Raw genomic sequence first — 19,473 nt, forward strand, 5'->3', positions numbered from 1 at the left:
ACTGTCCTTTCTAGTGCTTAAAAATCCTAGTGTATTTATTCCAGTAGCTAATCTAACCTGACTATCTTTCCCTTCATTTTAATCAGAAAGAAATAACTCAAATGTATACATGAAAAAAATTCAGGTGTTAAAATTTGTTTAACTTCTTCTATAGAGAACAATATAGAAAATGCCTCCCCTTCCTAGTTATAAAGGTATCCGATCTAAAAATAAAATCTCCCTTCTTCACAGTGCCCATACCCACCCTCATTGCACTGAAACTTGTGTTCAGTTAGTGGTGCCTCATAAGCATTTATTATTAGATATGGTACGCTGTGAAAAACATTAGAGGGATTACTCAATGCCCTAAGCAGTATAACTGGTAATACATAGTACCAAATTTGCAAAATAAAACTACAGTTAGTACTCCTCAGTGGAAATGATAGCAGATTTTTCAGTGAAAGGGTATTTTTTTTTGTGTAAGAACGTTACCTGAAGCTGGCATCCCTTCATGGCAACAGTAGCACACTGTCAGGGGTGATGCTACAGAAGCACTGACTGCAGCAGCAGAGCATCTTCCTACCACTGCCTACTAGGGAGCCCAAGGAGGTGCTTGCTCATCTCTCTAACAGTTTCCTCAACAGCAGAACTGAAAGTAGAACTCAAAGCAAATGGGAACTGCTGGTAGTGACTGTGAATGAGCAGAGTTCATCTTCAAGAAGTTTGGTTATATTATCTGTAGACAAAGTTTATTCCTCTTATAAACAGGCTTTCTGTCTTCAGTCCAACATGTAGTACTTTTCATCTTGTACAGTGTCTTTTCTAAGAAAATATAATAAAAAATGAGTTACATGCAGGATAAAAATGCTAGATTTCAAGTTTATACAAAATGCAAAGATGCATTTAAACCAAAAATGAAAGATGGTTGGTTTTTTTTTTCTTCTTTTTTTTTAATGTCTGACACAGCACTTACAGAATAGGAACAGAAATCCTTCCAGGGAATAACAACTGTGACAATGCATGAGGAAAAGCACTGATAATTCCCTCCAGTAAACACACTGAGAAAGACATTGATTTCCAGATCTTAGTAAATTCCTGTATATTTATTAACATATTTTTCAATACAGAATTCAATACACTTAGAAAAAGCCCAATAGGAGGGAGAACATTTACTCTTACTAAAAGGCACAGAATTATCTAAACTGGGAGCAAGTTTGCAAATTACTTCAGTAAAAGGTCTTTTGCCGAGAACTGTAGTTTCTGTTCATTGGGTAATACTGATAAACACAACTACTGAAAAATGTAGGCAATTTAATTCATCATACTAGTGTAGAGAAATTCCTTGTTCATCCCATAACTCAGTGGATGTCTGCACTGTACAGGTTTTCTGAAAAAACATGTTTTCAAAAACCCCTTCAGCCTGTAGAGTAAAAACTTTAAAGTTCAGAACCTTTGAGCAAGAAAGAAAAGTAAAGTCATGTCTGAGTCTGTTGGCATGTTATGAGTGGTACAAAACCTCTAAAGAAAACGTGGTATTCTCTTAAGTAAATTTTGTTCTTCCTGTCACACAGATAACTCTCTAAGTTCTATATCTCTAAGTTCCATATCTATACTTCTTCCCTGCCTTACCTTACAATGTTAAGCAATGTTAAGTGTTACAACAACTCAATCTGTATTCACCACCAGCAATAATGTAAAAGAGCATGATTTTTTACTTTTATTAAAAAAAGCCTTGTGAATCTGAGCAGATGAATTAAATGCTCTTATGAACTGCTGGATTACTGAGATCCATCCTTGTAAATTACGATGGCCACAGCTTACTGCCAAATATGTCACTTCCATATTTTCAAAATTTGTTCTGTATTTTCTCTCTCTGTCTTGTAGTCACACATAAATATGTACATATTCATATCTATTCATATATTCATAATAAGAGAGAGATAGTACTATTCCTATTTTCAGTGTCTATTTTCAAATGGGTTTGAACTATCTAACATAAAATGTCTTTTGTCTGATACAGTAATAATTGCATCTGCCAAACTGAATAAGAAATGACAGTATTAGTATAAAACCATCTTGGATGCAGTTTCAAAATCTGAAATTAAAAACAAACCAATAAACAAACTCAATGCCATTCCATAATATATAGCTTTGGTACATCAGGAGTAATTTCTCTCTTGATGGAGGATACTTAGAAACACAAAAAACTTTTCTTTACTCCACACTGTTTATTTTAGAGGGCCATATTTACTGAGATAAGTACAGAATGGCAGAGCAGGGAAAAATAAGAAATGAACAGAAGTAGTCATATTTTCAGATGTTGTGAAAGCTTTAACAGACACTTCACAGAATTGCCCCCACACATCCTGGACTCTCCCTGAAAACCAGAGCAGCAGACCTTGAGCTTAATTTTCCTTTAAAGGAGGCTTGTAATACTTCTTTCATTCAGCTCTTGAACCATGTATTCCTGAAAGGCCACGAGGGAAATGCAGGGAAGAAAAAAGAATCATTCTTCTCCTCCTTCCCAAACAGATAGTGGCAGGACCCTCTCAGGTTCCAGAAATACCAGACACACAGATAATGCTGGGATGTTACAGAAGGCAAGCAAAATGAGAAAAGGAAAGGGAAAAAAAAAACCAACCCAAATCAGCTCTGTCTGTTAGAGTCATCTCAAGAGCTTCTTATAACAAGAGAAGACACAACATTTTCAGATGGAAATGTGATTTTCAAGTTGACAGTACAACTTTAATTAGATGGGAGTCCAAGGAAGAACATATCACTGTGAAATAAATAGGCTATAAAGGAAGAAAACCATGGGGGGGGGATAACCATGGAAATTAAAGGAGAGAAAAGGAAAGAGCAAAGGCCATATGAAACATCTATTACAAAAAGTCAAGGTCAGTGCTACATGTGGAGGTATAGACAGGTAAATTGATAGAGATTACGGAAATGATCAAGGAAGCAAAGTTCAAACATAAAGGAAATGGGCATTCTCACTCGTGCATTCTGCCTGACCTGCAAAAATAGATTATTTTTTTGTCTTGAAATATTGTACCTGAAAAAAAATTACACTGAGATATACTGCAGGATTTAGTGAATAAATAAAAACAAAAATACAGGCAGATACAGAAAGCAATTTTAAAAGCATTTTTAAACAATGTTGTAGACTCTTTGCCCCCTTTCTTAAAGAATTACACTAAAAAAATGAACACTTAAGAAGCTCCTAATTGGGAGCTAGCAATTCTCCATGTGTGGGTCCATATCTGAATATTTCTGTCATCTTTCTCAAAAGCAAATTTATGGAAAAATTATTTCAGAATTAAGGTAAAATGGAAGCAGGCACCATGGTGCAGCTGCTGCAAAAGATTCCATGGCTTCCAGTGGGAGTACAGACACCCCATGCAGATAGGTTGTCTGGGATTGGGGACAGCCCAACAGACAAAACAACCTCCAGTGTGAAAGCTGCATTGTGTTGAGATGTTACTGACTTAGAATAGATTCTGAGAAGTTGCTCAGTGTAATTCTGCTATATTTTGCCTTCAGAATGGTAATGATTCCATTACTTACTGACAGAACTTCCTTCTGTGCTACTTCTGTTTTGTCCTGGTTGTTTAGATAACTTTCTGTTGCATCATGTTTTTCGTTTGCTGTTGTTACTTCACTTGTCTAACCCAATCCAATAAGCCTCTACAAAGGACATGTAATATCCTGGAGAATTTGTACTCTGTATGTCGGTTTAGTGGGCATGTTTCTACACTGTTTTCAATATCCTAGCATTAACCTTCCACTTATTAATTCAGTCATTTTGACATCTTTTTAATAATATTAATAATTTTATAAATAATATACACAAGTTCACAATCGCACACTTGAAAGAGATATTTTTTGACTCACTGTTAAAATGATATCTGTCAATTTCTATCAATTATTTTCACTCAGCTTAAAATCTTTCTTTTCTTTCTCTCTTCAGATGTTTAGCTTCTCCTTTTGGCTTTCAAACTGTAGTCACAGCTTTATGGCTATTGTATTTGACCCGACAATTTAACAAGAACTTCTCTTTGAGATAAAAATGAAACATATTAAATCTGACAAGTTTTAAGTCAGCCCACATTTTTTTTTCTCTTCTATCCTGAGACAGTTTCAAAAGAATAGCCGTATCCCTGTTTCTATGATTATACAATCGTTTCCTATGGAGGATAAATTTATCATATCCTCAGTTCACCATTTGGTGGAAATTTATAAAGAAGAAAAGCCAGTAAGAGTAATTAATGAATGTCTATTTTTAATTCCAGGCAATTAATGAAGTCTATTCTTAAAAGATTTATACATCCATGCTTTAGTGGCAGCTGATTCCAAGTGTTAGATTCTCTAAAAATTTAAAAACAGAGCTACTGCTTTCACCTTTGTGGTGAGGTGGGAAATATGAAATTATCATATGGGAGTGAGGACTGCTTAGTGCTAGGAACACTAGGATTAACAGCTAAGAGAGCAGAACTAGTCACCTGCCACTTTTCTTGGTCTTCTGCTTTCCTTTTTTTCACAGTTCTGTCTTCACCCTCTATTTCTTTCATCATTTTGATGCTCTCTACAATTTACCAGATTCTGCCTGCTTACTATTCTCTCTCTTTCATCTCTTCCATTTTGGCCTTCCCTCAACTTCCCCTTATTTTTTTAGTGCATCACTCATTTCCTCTTTTTTTTTTTTTCTTTTACTTTTTTCCCTTTTGTTCCTCTCCACTTGACACCATACATGAAACACTCCCTGAGCATTAGCATAGAGCCACCTATTTTTACTGCCACTTTAAGGCTAAAAATTCAATAATTATTAGGTGTCTGGACAGGAACCGCACTGAAACAAACTGCCAAGCCATTGCAATGATTTCAGGATACTTAATACTTTGCATTCATTTCTTATGTGCATATGAGGCCTATTTGGTGAGGAGTAATACATGAAGAATACAAGCAGTACACTAAGTTTATAAAAATGACTCCTCATTTAATTCTATGTATAAGAAATAAAAGAAAATATTTCAGCTGCCATCCATCCCAACAGTAAAAAATGTGGAGCAAAAGGCTATCAAAAAAATATCAGAAATAAAGATACTATGTTTGTGAAGATTAGGACTCTATATTACACATTTTCATAGAATCATAGAATCTCCGGGTTGGGAGGGACCACTAAAGGTCATCTAATCCAGTTTCCCTGAAATGAACAGGGACACCTAGAGCTCTATCATGTGCTTAGAGCTCCATTCAGCCTGACTTCAAATGTCTCCAAGGATGAGGCATTCCACTATCTCTCTGTGCAACCTGTTCCAGTGCCTACTCTACTCCAGTGCCTACTCCAACACTACTCTTGTAAAAAACTTCTTCCTTATATTCAATCCATACCTCCTCTCTTTTAGTTCAAAACCATTTCCTTTTGTCCTGTCGCAGCAGATCCAGTGAAGAGTCTGTTCCCTTCTTTGTTATAGTCTCCCTTCCCTTTAGATACTGAAAGGCTGCTATCAGGTTAAATCGGGGCCTTCTCTTGTCCAGGACAAACAGCCCCAGCTCTCAGCCTGTCCTTGTAGGGAAACTGTTCCATCCTTCAGATCATTTTTGTGGCCCTAATTTATGTTGTTTTAGTTTGCTTCTACTAACAGTTTTAAAATGACGTTAACAATATTGTCATGGAATGAGATGTCTGTACTGTTTAATTTGTTTGTGTGTTATTTTAAGGAAGTGTTCATGGAGTAGCTTGCATTAAATTGTCCAGATGTAATATTTTGCAAACAGCCAATGAAAATTATAATGAGTGTTCCTAATTAGCTGATCATAAAGCCATAATCATTTCAAGATAGATTTAGCAATGGATACTATAGAAAAGTAGTGCAGTGTTTCTGACAGGGATTTTTTGCTGCTTTTTTTTGTTTGTTTTTGTTGTTGTTTTTTGTTGGTTTGTTACACAGTTCACTCAGACAAGAGGGCAGGATGGATTTTTTTTGCTCTAAATCGCTTAGTGAGCAAAAACAAATTTCCCAAAGCTCAGAACAAAAAGTCTGGTTTAAACTGAATACTTCATTACCAAATGGGTTTCTCAGTAGTGAAGAAACATTTCCCTTTGTCAGCTGTGATCCTGCTTGTCTTCATCAGGCTACTTTATAAAAGAAGACCTCTCTGATTATTTTCAACAACAACAAAACATGATGTAGATTTAAATGGCTCTGAATGGTATTCCCTGAAGTTACACTGCTATCCTGAAATAGACTAATGAAGAAAGGCCAACTCCCTTTTATGTCATTAGATTTAGAATTTCAGTAGACTGCAATTAATCTTTTGTCATTCTTTCCCTAAATGTGAATCTAAGACACCTACCTTCTGTCCTAATTACAAGATTGGCCGTAACAGTGCAATTTCTTATGCAAAAATGCTGCTTCTGGATCTTCTATTATACTAAAGCAAAGCAATGGAGGCAAGGATGCTTTTAGAAACAGAAAATGATGACACATAAGAAAATGCAATCTAAAGTCTTTTTTCCCCTTCTTTTGTTAACATGGACCTGAGATATGAAGAGTCACTATCCTCTTAGCTGCAGGTTCACACTTCTGATCAGTTTGTAGTGAAGACTTTGTTGCTATTTCAAATTTTATTTATTTATTTATTTTAAAAGATCTTTTGTAAGGAATCAAAATAGAAACAGGTAAACTGATTATTTAAACAATTATGACTTATAAAATTGTAGCAATAATAAAAGATGCATAATAAATCACATCTATCACCAATTAACCCTCATTAAAAACCCTCTGAGAAAGGAGAGTATGTATAATCAGGCCATAATTAATCATCACAGAGTTCTTTTGGCACTCCACTTAGATCACAGATGGGAATAGTAGCAGGAGGAAGAAGAGGTGGTAGATCAAAAGCTGGACAGCATCACTGCCTAAGTTCTGCAGGACTGTGGGGTGATGCCACAGGACACAACTTGAAGACTATGAAAACTCTGGTAACTCATCATGTTTCATTTTAGTTCTAATCAACAACTTTTCTCAGAGGAAAGTTATCATAGATAATGTGTTCTCAGAAAAAGTTCAAGCTTTCTTGGACATAGCTTTGAGAAATATGAGAAGCTGCAGCCCCTGCTACTCCAAATAAAATTATGGTGTTAAAAATACATCTCCGCAGATTTCAAATAGGACAGATAAAAAAATGGGGCTCTACGCATTGTTCTACAATGATATTGGATGGTTTGTGGTTTTTTTTTTAGTTTTAATTACAATAAAATATTTAATTTAAAAGTCAATAATTTGTACGAACAATTTAGTTTTAAATAAAATACTAAATGCTGAGATGAAATGAACTATATACACAGGGATTAGTTTTTCATTTTAAAATTATTTATTCATTTCATCATCAATAGTCTCACTCAGTAAAAATAAAATTCTTCAGCTGATATAAACAGTTATCTGGCCTGCTGCATGCTTCATCTGAAAACTGGAAAAAATCAAACTAAGAGTTATTGATGGTCCAACCTCTATCAGCTTAGTGCTGATAACTATCCAAAAGTGTAATTCCTTATCCAAACTGACAGAACGTGTTGGAAATCTTAACACAGAAAATTCAACCCTTCCTAGGAACTTTTTTTGCAGCAGACTGATTTTCCTTACTGTCCTAATTTGGTTTCAGAGAATAAGTCAGAGGATCCACTTTGGTCCCCAGACCTGACTTAGTCACGTACAAACAGGGCAAAGTAATTGAACAGTGCAACAAGGTCAGACTTCTGGTTGTTTTATGCACATCTAATATGTCATGGAGGTAAGGTAGATATGAAATTCACTACAAAACTAGCTTCTGGGTAATGCTTACTATATGTGGAGTTGGATCTTTTTTTTTCATTACTCTGAGAATGAGAAAAATAATTGATCTGAATTACTATATTAGCAGTAAATAGGATGGTTGAGTCAACTGTATATATTTTTTCTACTCTTAGAGCAGATTTATTTGATGAGGCTCCATTTAAGGCAGTTTCTGAAAAGGTTTAACTAATGTCTTGGTAGATAATAGATTCATCAGATCTTCAGAACTACTTCTCCTGGACTCCCCAAGAAAGTTTTATGTTGCCTTTCAAGGTTTTCTGTAATCATGCAGCCTCTCAGATAATTATGGTACTTCATCATTTAGTTCACGTTGAGGTGCAGTACTCCATTTCCTAACACTAAGGTAGACAAGATCACAGAGGTAACCAAATTCGAGTTGGGTCGATTTTAATCTCACTAAATCAATCCAAATTTGCATTTTATGACAACTTCATGTCTTAGATTAGGACAAGGGACAGACAATGCATGATCTAGTACTATACTGACTCATAAAAGCATGTCAACATTTTGTGACACATTGCTGGGATGCTGTATCAGGTAGTACGAATCCTGAAGCCAGATTTAGTGTATCACTGTCTATCATTGCAAGTTTTAGTTTAATTGCTTAGTCTGAGCTCTTGTATTGAAATTACTCTAGAATGTATGTTGAAAATGGATGTCTCAAGTAGACAAAAGACAGAGCAATCTTATGATTTAGTGAAATCTTTGCTGATTTTTCCCTTGACCTACTGGAATAATTATCCACATTAATATTAAATGAAGCAGTTCTTCCTCTCACATTTTTGCTTGTGGTACCCCATATATAACCTCAGAATATACCTCAGCTTTGGTGAGAAAAAAAATCTTAGCTAAAAGAAAGAAGAAAAAGATCGAGTTTCCATTCCTTCTCTTGTTTACTCAGCACAGCTAGAATTACAGAACATATTATGATACAGTACAAATGCATGAACAAATCAAAAATAGCCAGAAAACTTCTAGAAGATCTCTGGTGAAGATAGATATTATTTTGAGCTAATCTTTCAAAAAGCAACTTATTGTTCAAACCCAGAGCAATCAAGCCAAATAGTTTTTGTAGATTTGGAGGTGACTATTTTTCAGAAAGCATGTTACTAGTGTAATTTATGTTTGTTTAAAAAAAATAAATAAAAAAAATAAGGAAATGTTTTCCATTCAACAAGAACATTGGCAAAAAATTCTGACCAGGACGATCTCTGTTAGACTTTTCACATTTGAAAATCACAGATCATGCAGTTTCATGATGAACAGGAACAGAAGACACCTATATACACATTTTGGTCAAAGATCTGACCAAATCCTACAGGGACAAAGAAGGAAAGCAAGCTCTGACTTCACTTCTGTAGCAGCCCAGTGAGTGACAGCTTTTTGACAACTTTTTTTAAAGCATTATTCACAAACTCTGAAAAACTCTCCACAGCTCTGCACTTCATCTATTGTTAAATACCATTTTTCAATTATTACAAGCAAAAGACTTAGCTTTGCAGTGAAATCTCACCAACCTCTTAGTTTGCAGAGCAAGAAATCCTATGAAGATTCTTTTACTCTTTCTCTTGTGAAAAGCCTAGATCCAAAACTCAGGTTTCCATATCTGTTTGTAAGAGGAGTGGGTCTCTATATGTCACAAAAAGTTTCAGAAGCGGCTTCTTGGAAAGAGCCCCAGTAAGTCAAGAAAAAAGACAGAGGGAAAAATGAAATGCTAGATTTTCTTAAAGTAATCTGTCAGTTTCAGAAAAGGCTGTGCAGGAAATGAAGTGACAGTTTCAAAATACTTGTAACCCATTTCCTCCTCTTCTCAGGGTTCAGTTTGTTTCTATTTCAGTTGTTCAAAAAAATGGTCCTTTATTTGAGTTTAGAGCCTCTGTCTAACATGCATAACCCTGAGAAGATGCAGGCTGCAGATACCCTGCTCTCCTGAGCTGCTGCTCTCACAACACAGATTGTGGCTTCTCAGCCTCCAGGTCCACCTCACACACCAAAAGTCCTAACGGGATCAATAGGACTGAGTTAACCACTGTCATACTGAAAAAGAATCCATCTTTCTACAGTCTTGGTTTTATTTATCAGGTATTTTCCTTGGCTAATATTTATTTACATCACAGCTGGCAGAGCTCAAACCTGTTAGAGCTCTGCCTACACCTGAGACCTCTCCATGCAAGAAATCAATATAACTGATTCATGAAAAACATAATTCATCAAAACCAGCCGTTACACACAATACTAAAGCTGACAAAATAATTTTGTTGTATTATCCTTCAGCTAAGTGCCTCTTATGCTATTTCCCTGTACCCACCATTTCTATGTTTTCACTAATAACAAAATATTCTGAAGAGCTACATTTTATATATTTTAATATAGTATTTTAATAATATAATATATATTATGATATATTATATAATATATATGTAATACATAATAATAATATTTTAACTATATATTAACTTTTTAAAAAAGTGCTATGAAAATATAGCTTCATTCTGGAAAATAATATGGCTATTAAAAATAGCTTAAACTACTTTTTAGTGAATGATATAAGAACAGGTAAAAAAAATCTGATGGAAAGTAACAGTCGTGGGCAGGCACTAAGACAATAAAAATCTAAAATAATTTCACATTCAGTTAGTCTTATTAGCCTTTGACCACTAAAATGTTAATATAATGATAATCAATCTTAAATCAATTATTGTGTAATTGCTGAATCAATAGGAGTGTAGTTAAATATTGATAAGTGTCTAAAAGCTCTATCAGGACATATTGACAACTTGAGAGATGACTGCAGGCCTGTGCAAAAGGAAAGCTCAGCTTTGATGGAAAGCAGCACCAGGTTGAGTTTACATTCTTATTACCATGTTAGATGTACTGATCGATAGAGACCGTCTCTACTCTGTCAGCATGGTGTTATTTCCAGTCTTTTCATCTGCAAAACAGTGCGGAGATGACCATCTAATGTCCTGTGTGACAGCGGGCAAAGGACTTAGCATCCAAAGATTTCTAAAAGAAAATATTTATGATGGGATGGGGGAGAAAGGGTGGAGAAGGTTTAACTCCAGAAGGGATGATGCTGCTTCTGCTTAGTAATCTGCTTGTGATCTGTCGGTACAAAGGCAGCACAGCAGCCTGCAGTCACACTCACTGGAGTGGCTACGCTTATAAATTATGAATTAAGAGTCCTTCTCTTTCGATAGACATGAGAAAAATAGCTGCAAGAGTTTAGACCATATCCACAACACATAAAGACATGACACATTTTAATCGCACCCAGTTTGGTTTTGTGATAACATTTATCAAAGGCATCACAATTTTTTTTTTTTCCATGAAAGTGGAGCACTCATACCTATGCCACTCTTCAACTTACGAAAACTCTTTGTTTCAGTAATACTGAGCTATTGGTGTTCCAGTTTGCTTAATGAAGTCATTATGTTCAGCAAATACCCTTTACTATTCTTTTTGTACCTGCAAGTGCGTGAATAATTGGTATCTAGATACTAATATTCTTTGAATGGAACACACTCAATTTTATCTGTAGCCAGCAGCAAAATGCACAGGAAAAGAGAACAAAACTATTTGTTGTTGGATTTGGGTCAGATAAGATACATTATTATAGCAAGCTTCAAGTAGCATGAACTGTTAAGGTTATGTCAGGAATGTCATTATAACTTTCAGGTACTCTCATGCAGACAACTCTCTGAAATCAGAGAGTCTCCCTCTCTGGTGATATTCTCCGACTTTGTACCAGCCCAGGGGCAAATTGTTTTAGCAAGTTTCAGCTAAAATCATTCTTACAGAAAGATTAAGTTTCACCTCTCTTGTAATGGTCCCTAATAAATATGGAGGTTATCCTTCAGCTACTGAATAGGGTTTTCAGATGGGCCCTCTGAGGACTTGCACATGACCAGCAGAATGGCTTCCTCCACCTGCCAAAGCCAGCAGCAGATGATGTGGAGCCCTTCAGAAGCCGATTGGGCACAGAGCGCACAAAGCCTTGCAGAGCTCATCTTGGGACAAGAAGTCTCCTGCAACTCTAATAATATCCCTCTTCTTTCCCTTGCACAAGTTTTAAATTCTGCTGCTGGAAACATGCTCAGGAATCCTGACCAGCCCTATAGATCTTGCCAGGTGAGAAGGAGTCTTCCTTCCTGAAGCCCCAGCAGCACTCACCAACCAGCTCATCATGTCACTGGGATTCCAATTTCCTGTTCGTCTCAGGAGCACAGAGCCCCCCGTTCCTGGCTCTATTTGGTGACGTGTTGTTCAGCAAATGGGATGAGCAATCCTCAGTGACCACAGCTTTTTAGCACGCAGAGGTTTGCATGACTTCCAACAACAAGTGTGGTGAAGAAAAAAGCAATTTCAGTGAGAAACAGACTGATGCAGAATATCAAATCCAAGAATGCTGCTCACTGTTTAGAAAAACATGTCTTAATTTATAAATATATAATCTGTTTATCCTGTTGAATTTAGTTCTGATAGGAAAAAAAAAGAAAAGAAAAGAAAAGAAAAGAAAAGAAAAGAAAAGAAAAGAAAAGAAAAGAAAAGAAAAGAAAAGAAAAGAAAAGAAAAGAAAAGAAAAGAAAAGAAAAGAAAAGAAAAGAAAAGAAAAGAAAAGAAAAGAAAAGAAAAGAAAAGCTGTTCTCCCTCCCCATCTGCTTTTTATTTCTGTTCCATTTTGTTTCCATCATTTATTTCCCACTGAAGTCTGAACAGTGAGAAAGGCCATTTTTGGCTAAAAGACTGTTAGTTCTGATATAAGAGCAACCAGCATCCCCAGCAGGAAAATGCTAGCAGGCAAGCAGGCTGAGGCCAAAATGGAGCACGTCTTAAACAAAGGAGGATTATTTTTTGAGACTGTTAAATTCCTACAACTACTCTGTTGTAACACAAACTGCAAAGTGGCTACCTTGTTTCAAGAATACAAACTGTAGTCTGATGCCAACAGCGTGCTCCTAATCCGACAGGCAGAGCAAGAAACACTCACGGAGCATCATTTTGCTTTATCTGTGCAGATGAGTGAAAGACATGCACCTGCATAATAAAGACTGCCATATCTTATTTAGATTCAGAATATGCATGGGATTATTTTCTATCTAGAATAGACTCTCTGCAACCATTGCCATCAACAAAGAAGGCAGTGTAATGTTATTACTCCTAACACACAAATATTTTTTTAAAACATCAACGATTCTGCATGACTCTACTTAAAAAAATTAACCAGTGTTAGTCTACAGATCATTCTTAGGAACTGTCTTTGAACATCCACATGTTTATGTTCTAAGAACAATTTAAAAACACACACAAACAAGAAATTACAGATTAAAGTCTCTTCTACTGAGATCTTTAGCTTAAAGCAAAAAAAAAACAACAAAAAAACAAAAAAACAAAACAAAACAAAAAAAACCAACTATTTAGTAGTTGAACAAGTTAGGAATTCAACAGTGTCATTTTTTCCACTTTTCATTATATAACAACTGAGATCAGTATGCTCAATTTAGGCAATCCAGTAAATGGTAAATGAGAACAGGTTGAGCTCAGCCTCCCATGGAGATACTACTTATACTCATAGATAATAAGAAACATGGAAGTGACTTAGTGAGGACACAAAACATTAAGCCTGAGGGTGAGTTGTGTGGCAGGTGTACCCTGTTCCCTGCTGAAGTCTTGTAATCTGTGGAGTCATGGGAAGTGGCTGGAGGGCTGTGTGTACCAACCCTGGTGGTGGCACATGGGATCCAAGGAGATGAAATGTCCATTTTCAGGTCCCATCCATATCCATACTCTCCCAGATAACTGACAAGCAGAGCCAGTGTGAGAAGCCATGCTGATTCAGTGAAAGAATGACAAGTTCAGGCTCAGGCCTCCAGTTGATGTCAGATTCCTAAAAGTAGGTGTCAAGGTTAGCCACCCAAGAACATTCTTTAGAAAACCACGGGAGGGTCATGAAATTTCTGATGCACATCTCATCAAAATGGCTCTGTAATATTAATCTGAAACATCCACTGATGCTGCTTTATGTGTATCCAAACAGGGAGACATTAAGATACGTGAAAATTTTAGTAATGCCAGATAGCACATTATGAACTAATAATATTGAAGCACCCATGAAACAAAGTCTGAAATCAAAATAACATCCATTCCAAGCCTCTCATCAGATCAATTTGACGCAGAATTTTCAATGTTGGACTCAAAAAAAGAGTATGAAGCATCCCACAGCCATTTCTTTTCCCAATATATGCTTCACGGGTTATGGATAATCGTCTTAAAAGGTAGTGGGCACTTTCAAAAATCGGCTTTTGTTTTTTTTTTTGTTTTTTTTCTTTCTTTCTTTCTTTCCTTTTAAAAAAAAAATTTGTAGTTAAATTCAAGTCAGGTATATCAATCTCTCCTTTAAAAAAAAAACAAAACCAAAAACCATACCATTGTAGTTCAGAGGTACTGATGTTATTTAAATAGCAAACTGATCAACTATGAGAAAACTGTTTATTTCAGCTACCTTACTTGATGCGTGTTTAAATGAAAAATCTGACAGCCAAAAAGGACATGTGAAACTTGAGTTTGAAAATTCCTAACCACTGAAGAGATCACCTTCAAATCTGACTTTGTCTCACACTCTTCATTACCATAAGCTTCACATATCAAACAAGAAAGTGGTTTTTAAATGTAAGCTTTAATACATTTTTACTATTAAAATATGCCATATGTAATGTGGGATATGCAGCTTAGACACATTACACTTAGAACTGCCTAACCTTCTAAAATATTCTGATTTTTGAGTGCCTTATATTAAAGTGCTAGCACTGCATTAATGTAGCATTTTGAAGCTCATAGTGTTTGTGTTTATTACAAATTTATAAATTTCTAGAAGTGGGTCTGCACTCCTTTAGATGTGTGAAGAAATATTCTATATATACTCCAATACTCTTGCTAGACCTTTGCTTTTTAAAGACAGACTGCAAAACCAAAAGAGGCGTGACGCATCTTTACAAGCCTGACACGGATTTTGTTCAATATTTATGACCTTCAGATGTAAAAATGTTCTCTATCAGCTCCTGTTTTGCATTCTATTCAGCTAAAGTCACACCACAGGTCAGCTAAAAAAGACTATCACTTGTGCAAGATAAATGAGCAGCTACCTTTATATAGGGAAGGTTTAATACCAATGGCAGTTTAAGTGGGTAAGGTATAGGATTTACTTTTATGGGAACAGACAAAGTCTTTTGAAAATGGCTACTATGAAGTGATTTCATTTATTAGGCTTAATTTGCTTGTATTGATAGTGCTTTGCACAAAATATCTACTATAGCACAGAAAGGATCATGCTTCATCTGTGTAATATTTGATTACAGTATTAGTAAGGAACTTTAGTATTGAATTTAAGAGTATAGCATAGTGCATACATCAGACAATTTTGCTTTCTCTTAGTGGTGGCCTACTCCTCTAGGCTTCTGCATATATACCTCCAAAATTTCTGCATATTACTCTGATGAAAAACACAAAGCTTGCTGTTGTCCCAGCTGCCCTGCTGCAGGTTGGAAAGCACAGCACAGCTGGGGTGCATGCCAGTACCAAAGGCCTGTGGATGTTACATTTTTTGCTAGCATGGTGCCAAGGCCGAAGGGGATCCATTTTCCACTGGAACAATCTTTCTTCAATGCCTTGTGCTGATCTGAATCCCTAGCAGCAAAATCACAGAAAGGCCCTTTCCTGAAGCAATACAAGGTTTATAAAGATGACTTCTAGCTAAGTGCTAATTGTGCAGAAAGCATAAAGAAATGTTCTGCTAGCAAACAACACTTTATTTTGAGAACTATTCTCCAAAAGGAAATTTCTGTCTGCCTATTTTGTTTGAAATTGCCTCTTCTATCTGTCCAGGAATAAACGTACATAAGGTTTGACACTGCTGGGTCAGCTTCACTGACAGAAGTGCAAGATCAGTCCCATGATTTCCAACAACGTGCTCAATAACATTAATGTCCAGACAAATAAGAACTTTAATAAAACAAAAAGTGGAAGTACCTTCAGGTCCTAAAGGAGGAAGGAGACACCGGTCTGCATAGGTTCTGCTCAGTGAATTTCAAAAAGGTGATCTTTCTATCTGCTGTTAAAGGGCATTATTTCCCACAGGTTTTGGTGATAAATTACTGAATACATTAATTATAGAGTACACTGGAGCCTCTCAAGAAATACATACTTAAATACTGGGCCTAAAAGCTAGATCTGAGTGGATGCTACTGTCTCTTTTTGCCACACATGTATTATATATTATCTAATAGCACTCCTAAAGATTTCAGATCCGTTCCTAAGTCTTCTCAAATCACAGGTCAAGTGCCTGAAATGATTTTACAGTTTAACAGCCAGCCATAGGGAAATCAATGCAGCCTCTTTTCAGCTGGGAACATCTGTTGTAAGTTTCTTTCTATCAGTGGACAGCTCCAGTATAGACATATATCTTCATAAAGTTAAAAGGAGAGGACAGTAGGGCTCAAAAAGCAATACTATGTTAAGAAAGATTCTAAACATCCCAGGAAAATCCTGGTTAAGCAAATCCCTCTGTTAATTGAAAATGAAAATTCAGATTACTACCCCATCATCACTCTGCTAATTTTTTTAACAAGATGAGTCTTCTCCAAGTCTCAGCAGAAAATGAAGTATCTGTCATCTTTTTATTCACCGCACATATTCTCACAAGGCATATTCAATCATTTATTTCAAGCCTTAATCATTTAAAGCTGTAAAATTGATTCAAAATAGAGGTCAGTGTATAGGTGTATTCTGACTTCTATGGAATACTAATGCATTCCGCTGCACAAAATTTTCCATTGTAGATTTTAACTCGACTTTGAGCAAAGGCTAAGCACAGCATTCCTGACCAAGCTAATGCTAGGCTTCCACAGGTAAATCACAGCCACGAGGTACAGCTATGGTTTAAACTGAGAAGCTTATAGAACAGATCACTTCAGGAGGTTTTTTTTCGTAGCAGCCAGCATCAATGGCAGCTGTTGTGTAAAATCTGGCATGGCAGTATTAGCATTGTATACTGAAACAGCCCTCAGCAAAAAAAAAAAAAAAAAACAACAAAAAACCAAAAAACACCACATTTCTAAAGGAGTCGCTGCTTATTTTATTTAAGAGCATGCTAATTTTGCAGAAAGCCTGCTGAAAATTGGTATGCTGAATGTCTTGCTACACTCTATGTATTCCTCTCTAAAAAAACACTTTATTTCTTTAGCTGGACTGCTTCAGTATTGGTGGCAGATATATTTCCTGGTTAGGAACGAAAGCAAGTCCTCCCCTAAGACTCACATCAGAGATTGCGTTTGTCACAGGGTGGGCTCTACTCCCATAAGCCACATAGCCTGCACACCCAGCCTGTGCCCCTAGTGGCACAGCACGCAGAGGGAGACAGAATCCTCCACTTGGCGTCTGTTTTAACTCTCAAGAGACAGCGTACCATGCTCCAAGCAAAGCCCCACTCTAGGAGCTAGCTGCCCGCTCTGCATCCCAGTTTGCCCCTCTGCAGACTCACAGCATCTCTACAGTGCTGCCTCGCAAGTTTCCAAGGCATATGTGCAGATATACTTGTCTGGCTACAAGTCAGCTACCGATCCCATCGGCTGCACTGCTACTGTGAAGATCTGATGCCTCAACAGAGGCAAGGTGCAATGGAAGAGGTGTTATCTGGAAAAACAGGAACTAACAATGACAGGCAAGAAGTCGAGCTTTTACACACCCAAGTCCCGTGTTTTAAATACACTGTAAAAAAAAAATCCTAAAGATTCATGCCCTCCCCATACACACTTCAAGTGCCAGGTTTGCCTGTGGTTCCTCAGATGCGGCGAAGATCACTGAGCAGGGAACTGAAGTCAGAGTGACTGAATTATGAACCTTCAAAACCAGGCAGCTCTGTCTGCATTCTGGGAGTCAGTCCTGCACTGAGCTTCATTGCTAGCATGAAGAAAAGAAAGCCTCCAACAAATTGCACATTACGTTCCTATCTTACTGACCAGTACAGGGAATCTGGGCCACAGTAAAATAATGGAAAAAAAGAAGAAAGAATCGCCTTTTTGAATCATTCTTTCAGGATGATAGCAGAAAGCAGAACATACCTTCCTTATATTAGATCACTTAGATTAGATTAGATTAGATTACTTGCTTGCACTTGCATGTTTATAGATGATGTGTAGCCTTTCTCATGAAAGAAAAGTACTTGACAACACAATTGGATTTCCTCACACTGGCAGGCTTGATTTTGATTCTTCCACCGAAACTCATTCTTGAAAGGCAATTTCAGCTTGGTTTTACTACCTTTGCACAGAGAGACAAGGAATGACATCACAAATTACTCTGATTTTCAATGTGGACAGAAATCACTTGCATCATTTCTAGTAGGTATAAACAGCAGCTTGAAGAGAGAGGTATTTTTGAAACTTATGCTTACAACTGATCTATCTATATCTATTTAACATTATTAACCTGGGAAGAGTAAGAAAAAGATTTAAAATTAAGTATAGACTGCTCAGAATTTTTCTTGTAAATACTCATACATGTACACACATAAGGAAAGACTCATGTCTGCAATTAGCTGTCCTCACTTTTACGTTAGCAGTACCATCCATCGGGGATTATTCTAGGACAAATGGAAAGAAGCTTTGGCTCTAGATTGCTAAAACACTTACAAAGGAAAAGAAAGGGTTATCAGCAGTATTTATAGGTATTCTAAAAGTAACGTAACAAGATAGAAAATGGAGGAATTACAGTGCTATGCATGACATTCCTGTGTTAGTCCAACTGGTTGGTAATCAACATTTAGGTGAGACAGAAACAATTCATTTTCCTTAGAGTTCCCTTTGAACTTGCTGGATGAGTTGTACACCACCATCACTCTAATATGAAAAGAGACATCATCTGGTGTGAGCACGCAGAGCATACTTGTCAGTGTTTATGATTACAGAAGTCAAGCTGCTTTCAAGTCACATTCAAAAATGTTCGAAGTGTGCGTCTTTTGATAGTCTGCCAGCACTGTACAGATATATAACCAGTATGGCTACATCACATCATAAAATTTTATTTCCTGTAGATTTGTCTGCCACAGAACATTTACTTGCTGTCAAAAAGGTAAAAAATATGCTAATAGCCCCAGGTTTCCTCCACACATACTAAAATTGCTGAAACCATCCCTACAGCTACTGTTTTTTTCCTTCTTGCAAAATTTGATGTACTCTGCTTTTGAGGTGTGGGGAAAATTTATCTTTAGAACTGGATTATTTTCATATTGGTACCTGGGGAACTGCAACTTCTGGAGGTATGATTTAATTTGGGCTCCTCAGTGACACTCAGCCATGAGCCTGCCATACAGCACTGCACATTCTGATTTTACTGCACAGAATCTGCACAGGAGCAACGCTACTGCAGTTTGTTAGATCCGTGTGCTGTTCCAGGGAAGCCTGTCTCAGCAGGCAGGAACACAAGCAGACCCACTGCCTGCTCAGCTGTTTCACTGTTAACAAACATACAGAGGCTAACAAAGACCCTCCATGGCTATCAAGATAGCAGTGATATTCCTTGCCAGCTCCTAGGTCTCTTGGGACTGGAACTCAGTAAAAAATTGGCTTGGAGCAGCTTCAGTTGC

At 36.7% G+C, this 19,473-nt stretch overlaps 1 protein-coding gene and 1 long non-coding RNA gene across 2 annotated transcripts in view; one reads left to right on the plus strand and one right to left on the minus strand.

Moving 5' to 3' along the window:
• The window catches only part of LOC128072131 (uncharacterized), a 63,520-nt gene extending 52,674 nt beyond the window's left edge, over positions 1-10,846 (minus strand). The window contains exons 1-2 of the long non-coding RNA XR_008202143.1: positions 10,697-10,846; positions 472-801 (exon numbers count right to left, since the gene is read on the minus strand). This is a non-coding gene — a long non-coding RNA (uncharacterized LOC128072131). The remainder of the gene's footprint in view (positions 1-471; positions 802-10,696) is intronic.
• Positions 1-19,473, plus strand: part of RNPC3 (RNA binding region (RNP1, RRM) containing 3) — a 152,196-nt gene that overhangs the window by 116,171 nt on the left and 16,552 nt on the right. The window lies entirely within an intron of this gene.

The sequence above is a fragment of the Tympanuchus pallidicinctus genome, unplaced genomic scaffold (assembly GCF_026119805.1).
Source record: "Tympanuchus pallidicinctus isolate F22 unplaced genomic scaffold, pur_lepc_1.0 scaffold7, whole genome shotgun sequence".
NCBI lineage: Eukaryota > Metazoa > Chordata > Aves > Galliformes > Phasianidae > Tympanuchus > Tympanuchus pallidicinctus.